The following is an 11,197-nucleotide window of genomic DNA, read 5'->3' on the forward strand; positions in this document are numbered from 1 at the left end:
TTATTGGTGGTCTGATCTTCTTTTCAACAGTGGCAGTGATCATCTCTACCCACTGACCACAACACCCTTTTTGCAAACTGGGGATTTTTCACACTTGCCTCTACCTTTCCTGTTAACCATTTTTGGCTGCATTGACTTCAGTCTTCAACGCCTCTATTTGCCTTCAAGCTGAGCAAAATCTATCAGCGATCTGATTTGGAGCAGCAATATCATATTTACTTTAGTGATTGTTTGAATGACTGGATGGTGGGCTTCGCAAAATCTTACTGGGTTCTCTGTTGGTGGTGATTTGTGTTGTACTAGAAATGATAATGGGAAGATCAAGAGTCACAACATAGATCACAAAAATGTCTTAAGATTTTAATCAGAATTTCTGCAATGACAAATCATTATTTCAACCAACTAAACTATAATATACCTCTTTTCAAAATTTTGACTACTCTTTTTAGATGTCCTTCCTCTTTCAAAAGTAGTGACAGCTTGCATCCCTAATTACTTTGGGTGATGTACATGTTGCAGAGGCAGCCTTGTTCTTCTGGCTGTATTTCCCCAGAAACGATCAAGGGCTTCACCTTTCCAGCATCTGTTTTCTGTAATGCAGCAGCCTGATTTTATCTCCATAATTTCTTTAACTTGGTGGGATTTTTCACATTTAAATTGCAATGTTTTAATCTGTACTGTGTAACTTAGACTTTATACTTCTACGATCTCAATGCTGCAGCAATCTTTCATACAATGCAATCGTTCTTTTATAATGGTGGCCTCTTTAAAACCTTTGAAGAGTTTTTTCAATTATGACGCGACTACAATCTTCGCACTTCTATTGAATTCTCACATCCAGATAAGTTCTCTAACTTGTTTTCATATCAAATAAGGAAATTAGAAAATATAACCAAATTATTAGACGGTAATAAACAAATAAATAAATTTTTATTCGTTCAAATTCAAAATAAGAAACATCTTGATCATATAATAAAGGAGCAACTGATCTGAAGATGAGAGATCAACAATTCCTCCCAGTTAAAAGTGATCTTAAGATCAGAGATCAACAATTCCTCCTAATGAAAAGTTTTACACACTTAAAGAACAACTAAAACTTTTGAAGCCAATCTCTTACATATTCATGCAAAAGTTGACATCAAACAATCTACAGTTACTTTCATTCCTATCTGTCCACAATATATCTTTGAAGGTTTAATTTTGTTTTTAGACTCTTTTTTTAACTCCTGCCATAATTCTTTCCTTGTGATGTCGAAGAATTTAATATGCCAAGAATTTCAGCAACTCAAAATACTTGCCAACTGTAAATGTTCAGTTAAAGTACTGGTAAACTCTCGTTATTACTAGAGTTCCTAGTGAACTTATAGTAGTGTCACAAACCCTTTTTTTTTTCACCTTTCTAAGATCCATCTTTAGTTGTATAACTATAGGCATTATTTTTTGAACTTAAAAGTATGTTGCTAATTTATAACTATTTTTTAGAATTTTATATCATTTTATATAACAGAAACTTTGAGATATAAGATTTATATAAATCTAAAATGTAAAATGAAAGACGTTATGATGACCAAACTGTCAAAAAAAAAATACATGACAGGTGTCATATTTCAGACCTAAGGGCAAGGCTAAACTATCATGTCTGTTGTTCCATCAAATGTTATTTCCATTTGCTAAACATGCAGCCCCATAGAATGTAAGAATCAACAATCAGTCAGTCAAACCCTGTTCATAAGAAGGATCAAATTCAAATCTGGCTTGGTACGATGCAGAAGTTTGATAAAACAAGAAAGATGTGATCTTGCCTTGGGATATGGTAAGCATATTGCAGCAATAAGGGAAATTTTTAATGCAATTTATGGAACTGTAACGAGAGATCACAAGGTCTCCGCTTACAGTTGCATAATTTGCATTAAAAAAATTTCCCTTCTGGTTGTTGCATTATCCTAAGCATATCCCAAGGCAAGATCACATCTTTCTTGTCTTATCAAACTTTTACATTGCACAAAACTAGATTTGAATTTGATCTTCCTTATGAGCAGGAATTGACTGACTAATCGTTGATTCTTACATTCTATGGGACTGCATGTTGCGGTTTATCAAATACTCCAACTCTTTTGATCTCTGTAAAACTAGGTATACATATAACATTAACTTGTCGTGAAGGTTCTCTTTTATTACTTCATAAGGTTCTTCTAATGAAGTAATAAAATATCCTACTCCACTAGTCTATTATAGTAGAGAAATTATGCAATCTAAATTTGTAATTAATTTAACCAATAGAATTTAGTATTATTATAAGACAAAATATATCACATAGTTGATCTCCAGCCTTGGGCCGTCCCTTTTTTGTGAATATGTATCTTTAAAATTTTAATTATCATTAAAAAAAATTTAAAATATTATTTTCCTAACTTCTTTCTTGAATATGAGGAAAAATTCAAAGAAGACAATTATTTTTTTAAACAAAAATTAACCAGAAAAGAATGACACCAATATCAATAAACTGAAAAGGCTTCACACATTTATACCGGCTGCAGTTGTAATTAATAAGGCCTAGTATGTTGATTAGAAACACATAATCTTTAACATAAGGTTTCTTAATTTTAAAAAACTATTGAGATAGGAACACGAATTTTGTGTTGGCCAAGGGGGGCTTCATTAACTCTAAAAATTGATTTTAATCATTAGTTTATAAGATAATAAAAAAATGTTTTACTTCTTTTTAAATTGAGGCTTTTTTTATTATAACAAAGAAAATTGCTTTCACAAGATGTGAGGCATTTGAGTATTTGAAATATTTATGGACTAACAATAAATGTAACATTGTATTTAATTATTATTGTTATTATTTTTAGTATTTTTAATTTATTAATAATATAATTACATTAAATATTTAGAAAATGTAGTTATGTTTATAATAATAATAAATATTAATAACTATAATTTTATGTAGTGTTAATATATCATGTAGAAGGAATAGATATTTTAGTTATTGGTATCATGATTTAATTTTTTTGAGTTGATTTAAAAAGAATTAATTATTTCTTAATTATTTGTTGTCATGTCATTTTAAAATAAATAAGGAAGTTTGAATTGTTTTCTTTTGATTATATATTGATATTGTAAGTGTATGCTTTGAAGTTAAAAAAAAAAATTCAATGTCATGATTTTTTTGTTCAACAGGGTAAATTTTAAGGCTTCTAATATCTACTAGTTATGTATGATATTTTTAATACAATTTAATTTTACTTTTCATTAGAAGAATGCAATTACATTTATATTGGTAAAATTATGGGAATTCATGTGGTGAAAATATGATGTGTAATGTTCTTTAAAGCTTTACAAAAACAAGACCAATAAGTTGAGGACATTAAAATAATTTCAATAAAAAACATGCAGAACTCAAGTTTAAATATAATTATTCTAAGAAACCCCTTCTATAGGGGACAACTTAAGCCTTATAATTTTCTTGGCTTGAAGCACAAAGCCCTAGATCTAAATAGATTGTACTATTGGTAGAAACTTTGACAAATGATATTCTTGTCAAGGACTATAGAATCGATGACATGCTACATTCAGTAGTGGCATTTTGTGGCAACAACCATTTATATAAATGTGTAGAAATGCCCTATTTTTATAGTTTGAGACTTTTTTTTCAAATAATTATAGTTCTAATACTAAATATAATTAAATTAATAATAATATTCAATTTTATTAAAATATAATATTTTAGTTATATAATTTTTAATTCTTTTACTGGTAAAAGGCCAATGCCCTATAGATTATATTATTAGAAATAAAATAAGAGTCACATCATCTTCATTCAAGTAGGCACTGGTAGGAAAGAACAAAGAAAGAAAATCTCCAATCTCGTCCAAGATTAAGGTAAATTATTCATAGTAGAAAATAAAAGGGGTGTACCCCAGTTGTCCTATCCCAATATTGGATATTTCTACTAAATTTGTTCAATATTAACATATCCTTATCATGTCTTTCTTTGTTGCAAGTGATAGATTTGTGTTAATGGCTCATCCTTGAAGCTTTCATGTTTTAATGATTAGACAAGTATTTTGGTTCTTCCTCGTCTTAGGAATTAGATAATCTACAAAAATAAATGACTAATTTTGACCAAGATCATTATTAGTGAAAACTTGATTGTATAATAACATGGACTAGATTAGTACTTATTCTTATCTTAAACAAATATATGCATATTATTGAACTTGGTATTGTTGTCATTTGTTTGTATTGATAATTACGATATGTTAGATTCCTTCATTATGTTTTTAGTCTACATTTTCCTTAAAGTTCAAACATGTGAATTGTTGGACATTTAACTACTTGAAAAGTTGATGATGTGAAAATGAAAACATAAATATAATTGTGGACGAGAGAGAGAGAGAGAGAGAGAGAGAGAGAGAGAGAGAGAGAGAGAGAGAGAGAGAGAGATCCAATTTTGAATTTACATTATCTTATGAGGGATGGTAATATAATTCTAATATTTAATGCTACAGTTTGTATGCAAAGTTTATATAGGTTAATTGGTATGGGTAAATATCTATCCTATTTCCTCCATATAATTTAATTGGTTAGGTTAACATATTGATGTATGATATGTTGTTAGGATATTGGTAATTTGGATAAAATTCTAATTAAGGAGGTCTTGCTACTTCTCCTTGATATATATATCTTGTCCATATGCTCCCATATTTGCTAAGATATTTGCTTCTTTGTTTCCTTGTCGAAATATATGTTGTGTTTAATGTCTTCAAACTTATCAAGGAGTAGAATGTCTTCAAGTTTTGAGTTGATTTTCCAGTTAGGGCTACTTCCCTTTCTAAGTGCATTTACAATGATTTGTGATTCTCCTTCAATTACTACTCTATGAATTCCTAGTTTTGAGCATGCCCTAAGTCCTCGTACGGCTTCAAGCTCTGCTATATTATTGGATTGGATTCTTAATTGTTTTTCTTTATTAGCTAATTGAACCCCTTTGTCTTAGTGAATGATGCATCCTTGTCGTACCTTCCCTGGGTCACCTCTAGATGCACCCTCAAAGTTCAATTTTGTTCATGCTTATGGTGGAGGTTCTATTGATACAATTGTTCAATTGTGTGTTGTCTTTGATGTTACACAAATGTCATATAAGTTATTAGTTAGTGTCTACCGAGCTCAGTTGGTCAACAAGGCAAAAGACAAAGTTTATTGAGTTCATAAGGTTAGCAAAGAAAGTTTACAGTGTCTACTGAACGTTCTTAGGCTTTACCTTAAATAGATAGTTGTTATCGAGCTTTCAAGGTTAATCAAGGAAATTTAGTTGTTACTGAGCTCACTCAGTCATCAAAGGGAATTATGACAAAGACAGTTCTTATTGAGCTCTCATGGTCAGTGAAGAAAACTCAGTTCTTGCCAAGTCAACTCGACAGCCAAAGGATTTTGTAGTATTAACCGAGTTGAGATGGTTAACTTAGGAAATTATTTCTAGAGTAGTACTTATAGAGTAGGGTCAGCCAATGAAGGATTTCATTGTTTGTAAAATAAAGTTTATTTATTCAATATAATATGTGTAGTTGACTGATGTATGGTTTATTGGTAAATGTAACTTGTGGATGAGCTGACTTGATAATCTGAATCGTATATATATGAGGTCAAGTTGTGAATTATATGTTTGTGATGGATTTGATGTAATGTGAATGAGGAGAAGGACTAATTATTGTGAGAGTGAATTTTGAAGGATGATCAGAGATCATTGAGGAGAGGCAAAGCTATATTTGATCGAGAAGGATCTAATAGTGCAGAATAGAGATTTGTAATCAACAAACTCAATTGCATCTTATTCAGGTCAATTCATTGTTACTTTCTAACCATTGTAGCAGTGATTTCAAATCTTTTAATAGAGTTGGTTTAATAGCCATTTTGTAAATCCTCTAACAAGGTGACAATTTAGTTGAATTTCTCTAAAGATTTCTAGCAAGGGCACTCTTAACAGGGCGATTAAATCCTCTAATAGGGTCACACCTAATAGTGTGTTTTGTAACCTTTAATCAGGTGGGTTCCTAATAGTGGTCACTTTAGAAGAGTGAAAATTGGTAGCTAGTTACTTGGTGGTTTTTCCCATATTGAATTTCCACGTTAAATCTGGTGTCTTTTGTGTTCATGTTATTTACTTTTGCATGCATTTTAATAATAATAATTGCTTGGAGACCGGTAACAAATCAATCTACCGAGTTACAACATTTTGTGAAGTGATTACCGAGTATCAACAATAACTAGTTATTTAAGACATCTAAGGAATTGTTGGAATTATTTTTGTAGTAACTGATTCCCCCCCCCCCCTCTCTCAGTGACTCCATCTATAACGCCAACAATTGGTATTAGAGCTTTTGGTGCTTGCAGGAAAAGATTTCAAGGATCTAAAAGAAAGGTTAGGATGTCTTATAAGAGGGAAATTCGAAGACTTAATAGGGACAACTTCTCAGCATGGCAGGGTTGATGAGACTTCATCTAGCTTCTATTCGTGATACATGATTGAAGTACCTTGATGAAAAATATGCAGAACCTATTGGTACATTATTTGTCAATGATATTACTTAAAAGAAGACTCACAACAACATGATGATAGATATTGCTTCTGCCCTAAGTTATGAAGAATTTGATGATATCAAAGATTGCAAAACTATTTTTGAAATGTGGAACAAGATGAAAGAGATTTATGGAGGTAATGACAATGTAAGAAGAGCCAAGGCAGAAAGTTTGAGAGGACAATTTGATCAAATGAGGATGAGAGAGAATGAAAACATTGCAAAGTATGTTGAAAGAGTTAAAGCATGTGTTACTGCAATCAAAGCATCTGGAGGAGATACCAAGGAGGAAACAATTATAAGTAAAGTTCTTAGAACTATACTTCCTATTTATGCAATCAAAGTTTCTACAATTCAAGAAAGAAGATGTGAAGCAAATCACAAGATAAATTTAGAAGCCATAGTTGGAAGATTGACTACATTTGAGCTTAGGCCAGAATTCACCCAAGAATTAAAGAGCTCAACACAAGCACACAATAGACCAAAATAGACAGAGTATGATTAGAATGATGATATTCATTCAATATGCCAGCTTAGCCAACTTGAGAGTACACTAGGAGTGCTTGTATATAAATGCCTCAGGAGAGTTTCTAAAATGCATAGAAGTCAGCATCATGATATGTCATACAACCAAGCACGTCCACTGGATATGGGTTATCCTCCATTGAGTACAAGATTAAGTGTGTTGATGTGAGGATAAGTATACAATGGTGTAGCACACAAATTAGTGGTGTAGACAACATATGCTAAATGAGGAGTGTGGATAACTGTGTTGTCAACATGACAACTCAGTGAATAATGCAAACTCCTGTGTTGTAGATACGATGTGCATAATTAGAGTTGTGTAACTCAATGAAACTACACAAACTCCTAAGTGTCCCACCTAAAATAATAATAAAATAATGCAAAATAATTAAATAATGCATTAACTTAAGTAAACTTAAGTAAGTGTAATAAGTAAATACTTATTTACACCAACAACCCCCCTTAAGTGCAACTTAGGGGAATGGCTTTAAGGTTATGAAATCTAAGGTGAAATGCAATATGGATTTCGGCTACTAGGCCATGTTAGGTACCCATGTACATAATGATATGCAATCTCTCATAAAGCGGGGAAAGAGGGAAAACCTCATGGGAAAAACCCTTCCCCAAAAAGAGAGATAAATAGGGATGCATGGATGGATGGAGTAATCAAGACCCCCCCATTATGATATACATCCAATATATACATAAGAGAATGATAAGAAGAATTCCCAACAGTGACTGCTCCAATGAAGAAGCTGATCCAAGACTGCAGAATGGTGTTCCTCCCCTTAGGAAGAAACAAGGCCAAAGGTACAAATGAGACGCTTCCACTGTGCATGGACAGAATCTCATGGAAAAGTAATGTCTCTGAAACCTGCTCAATTGACTGAAGAACATGTCCCAAAGAACTGTCTTTCTCTGCAACTGATGAAGAACCCTACTGCAACTACTGATCATAAGTATCCACAATCACTTCAACTTGTAATGATTGATCATGTAGAGAATGAACAAGAAATTTAGATGGAACCCTCATGAAAATTGAGGAAGGTACTTCTACATCAGGAAGAAGAGGTAGATCATGAATAATGTCTCCCAAATTTGTCACTGAACCCGTATCTGGAAGACTGAATGTACCCTGCTATTCTAGACCTATCACTGTGATGATGTATGCATGGGGACTAAACTGATGTAGTGACCTCTCACTATAACTGTCGATAGAACCCCACATGTCTGAATCTGTTGAAGCACTATAGCTGGTGTCACTATCAGTTTCCATAGTGTATGATATGTGAAGAGGAGTAGAGGACAAACTTGGTGAACTTTCCTCAAAGCATACATCCTTCTCCACAAAAATCTGATGTGTCTCAAGATCTAGAAGTCTATATGCCTTCACACTGTCTTCATAACCAATAAAGGTACAAGGCCAAGGGGATTGTGCCTTGCATCTCTTGGAAGATTTGTTTGCCCATGTAGGACAACTGAAGACTTTGAAGTGTGTCACAATAGGTTTTCTACTACACCATGCCTCAAAAGGAGCTTTTCCATCTAAGGCTAGATGAGGAGAACAATTAAGAATGTGAGTGGCATTAAAGATTGCTTCGACTTCTAATGATGGATCGAGAGATTTGGCATGGATCATGCAACTTGCCATAGACTTAAGAGTTCGGATCCTCAAAGCTGCAACATTTGTCTTATGCGGACTGAATGTTGTTGGAGTCTAAAGATCAATGCCCTCATGTCTGAAAAAGTCCTTAAGTCTTATGTTCACATACATGCTTCCATTGTCCATTCTAAGTACTTTGATGGCTTTCCTAGATTTTTGTTCTACATGAGTCTTGAAGGATAGAAATGTGACCAACACTTCATTGTTGTTATGAAGAAAATAGACCCAAGTGTATCTTGAAAAGTCATCAGCAAACATAACTATTTAGCAACCTTGGCTGAATGCAAAAGGACCTGCTAATACCATGTGAACCATCTGTAGAACACCTGTTGCTCTTGAAGAATTTCCTCTCTATAACTTCCCCTCTAGATGTATATCTATTGAATCTATTGAACATTCACCCTTAGAAAAGTTGATTTTAGGTAGACCTTTGACCATTTAGTTTGTGCAAAGTTGTTGAAGATAGCAATAGTCAAGATGACCATGCTGCTCATGCCATAATTGTATGTTTGAATTTGATTGTGATAACTGTTAGGAATAAGGTGTCTCAACCTTGTATAATCCCTATTCTTATTATTTATTTTGTAAAATGTATTTCTTGCAAATAATGTTGATGTGTCGACATCTTGAATTGTGTGTAAGGAGATCATGACTAAAACGGTTATGACAGATTCCTATGACACGTAAGAGCTATGTTAGGAAGATTCAATGATAGGTGAAGACATGTGGCAACTAGGATATTTGAGTACTGTACACTTCACCCCTAATACGGTTTACCTTTGGGATTAGCCCTAAAGTGAAGTGCATGTTATAAGCGTTTTTAGGGTTGCGAAGAGATGCGATGCGAAAAAGGTGTATTGTTGGTACTGCGAGTAGCTACTAGAGTCTTCTGTTGTTGATGTTGAACTTGCATTGCAAGTGTATTGTAACCTCAAGTTGAAGATAATACATTGAGCAGGTTCTGAAGGGGTGGGGTTGTTTTACCGAAAGGTTTTTTCCCACCGGAAAATCCTTGTGTTATGTGTTCCTTTCTCTGTCTATTTTCTATATGCATGGTTGGCTGCAATATTTTTGTTTACATGATATTGAATCTGTAAGTGTAGAAGATTTTAATAGGATTTGCATCATAATTTCCTTATGAGATTAGTGTAGGAAGCTGTTTCCGCACCTGATTTTCCTTACAATAACAAGGCCTTTGAATGAGACTTGGGCACAAAATGGGAGAAAGAATACAACCTCTTGTTATCATCCACTTTCCTCACTGCAACCAAGGAATTGTCTTTTAGACTATGTACTTTTAATGAGTTTGGAAGGAACCCAGTGAGTGATTTGGTAGATTGAAAGGAGATTTGAACTTAGGTTTTGGACATAGAGAACCTATTGAAACTCTCCATTTTGCAGCTCCATGTTTCCTTTTCCTTCAACTTCCATTTTTCTATCATTCCCCATGAAGATGTGCAGTACCTTGGATTGCTTCATTGAAGAAAATTCCTCCTTTGAAGAATCCATGTGATATGAGGCACTTGAGTCAAATATCCATTCTTTTGAAGAGTTTAAATTAGCCATGAGTTCTTGCCCTTTGCCCTTTGAATCTAAAGATGACCCTTTCTCCTTATAAGCATTAGGTTATGTTTCTTCACGATGTTGGTCAACTCATCAATCTTTTTAAGATAACACTCATGCTCTTGATGACCCGATTTTGGGCAATAAGCACACTTCTTCTTGTCCATATTGTTGTCCCCCTTCTCATTGTTACAATTTGAGGACTTGTCTTGTTGATTTTATTGTGGTGTTATCTTTTCTGCATCCTCTAATTTGTCTTTCTTCCACTTCTTTTTACCCTTTCCTTTAATTGAAGACTGCCTAGCTGAATATTGACAACCCTCATTGTTGAGAACTTCTTTTCTTCATCATCCAACAATTTAGCATATTCTTTAAAAGTGACTTTTTTGTAGGCAGACCCTAAGGTAGCCTTTGTGGTGTTAAAAGAAGATACAAATGTGGAATACTTCAATGGCAGCTTGTTATGTATGAGATAGATCAGTCTGTCATTTTTTATAGAACTCCCACAATCAGTAAGCTTTGTCCTTAGCTCATTCACCTTGATGATGAAATATTGGATTGAGTCATATGACTTAGGATCTAAGGAGACAAGCTCATCTTCAATTTTGAACACATCCTCTTCAGACACTTTACCATAGAGGTTTTCAAGGGTATCCCAAGCTTCCTTGGATGTAGTACACTTCTCGATTTGATACATGATCTTATCATCTACCCCCAAACATATATCACCTAAGGCTTTCCTATCTATTGCTACCCAAGCTGAAATTTCACTTTCTAATGCTGTATCACTTACTGGTTTAGGAAGAGTACCATCTACATATTGTGAAACTCCATTATGCATTAATTGATACAACAATTTGATTGA

This window comes from Cupressus sempervirens, chromosome 3, assembly GCF_028749045.1.
Source record: "Cupressus sempervirens isolate cs-2001-9-10 chromosome 3, ASM2874904v1, whole genome shotgun sequence".
NCBI lineage: Eukaryota > Viridiplantae > Streptophyta > Pinopsida > Cupressales > Cupressaceae > Cupressus > Cupressus sempervirens.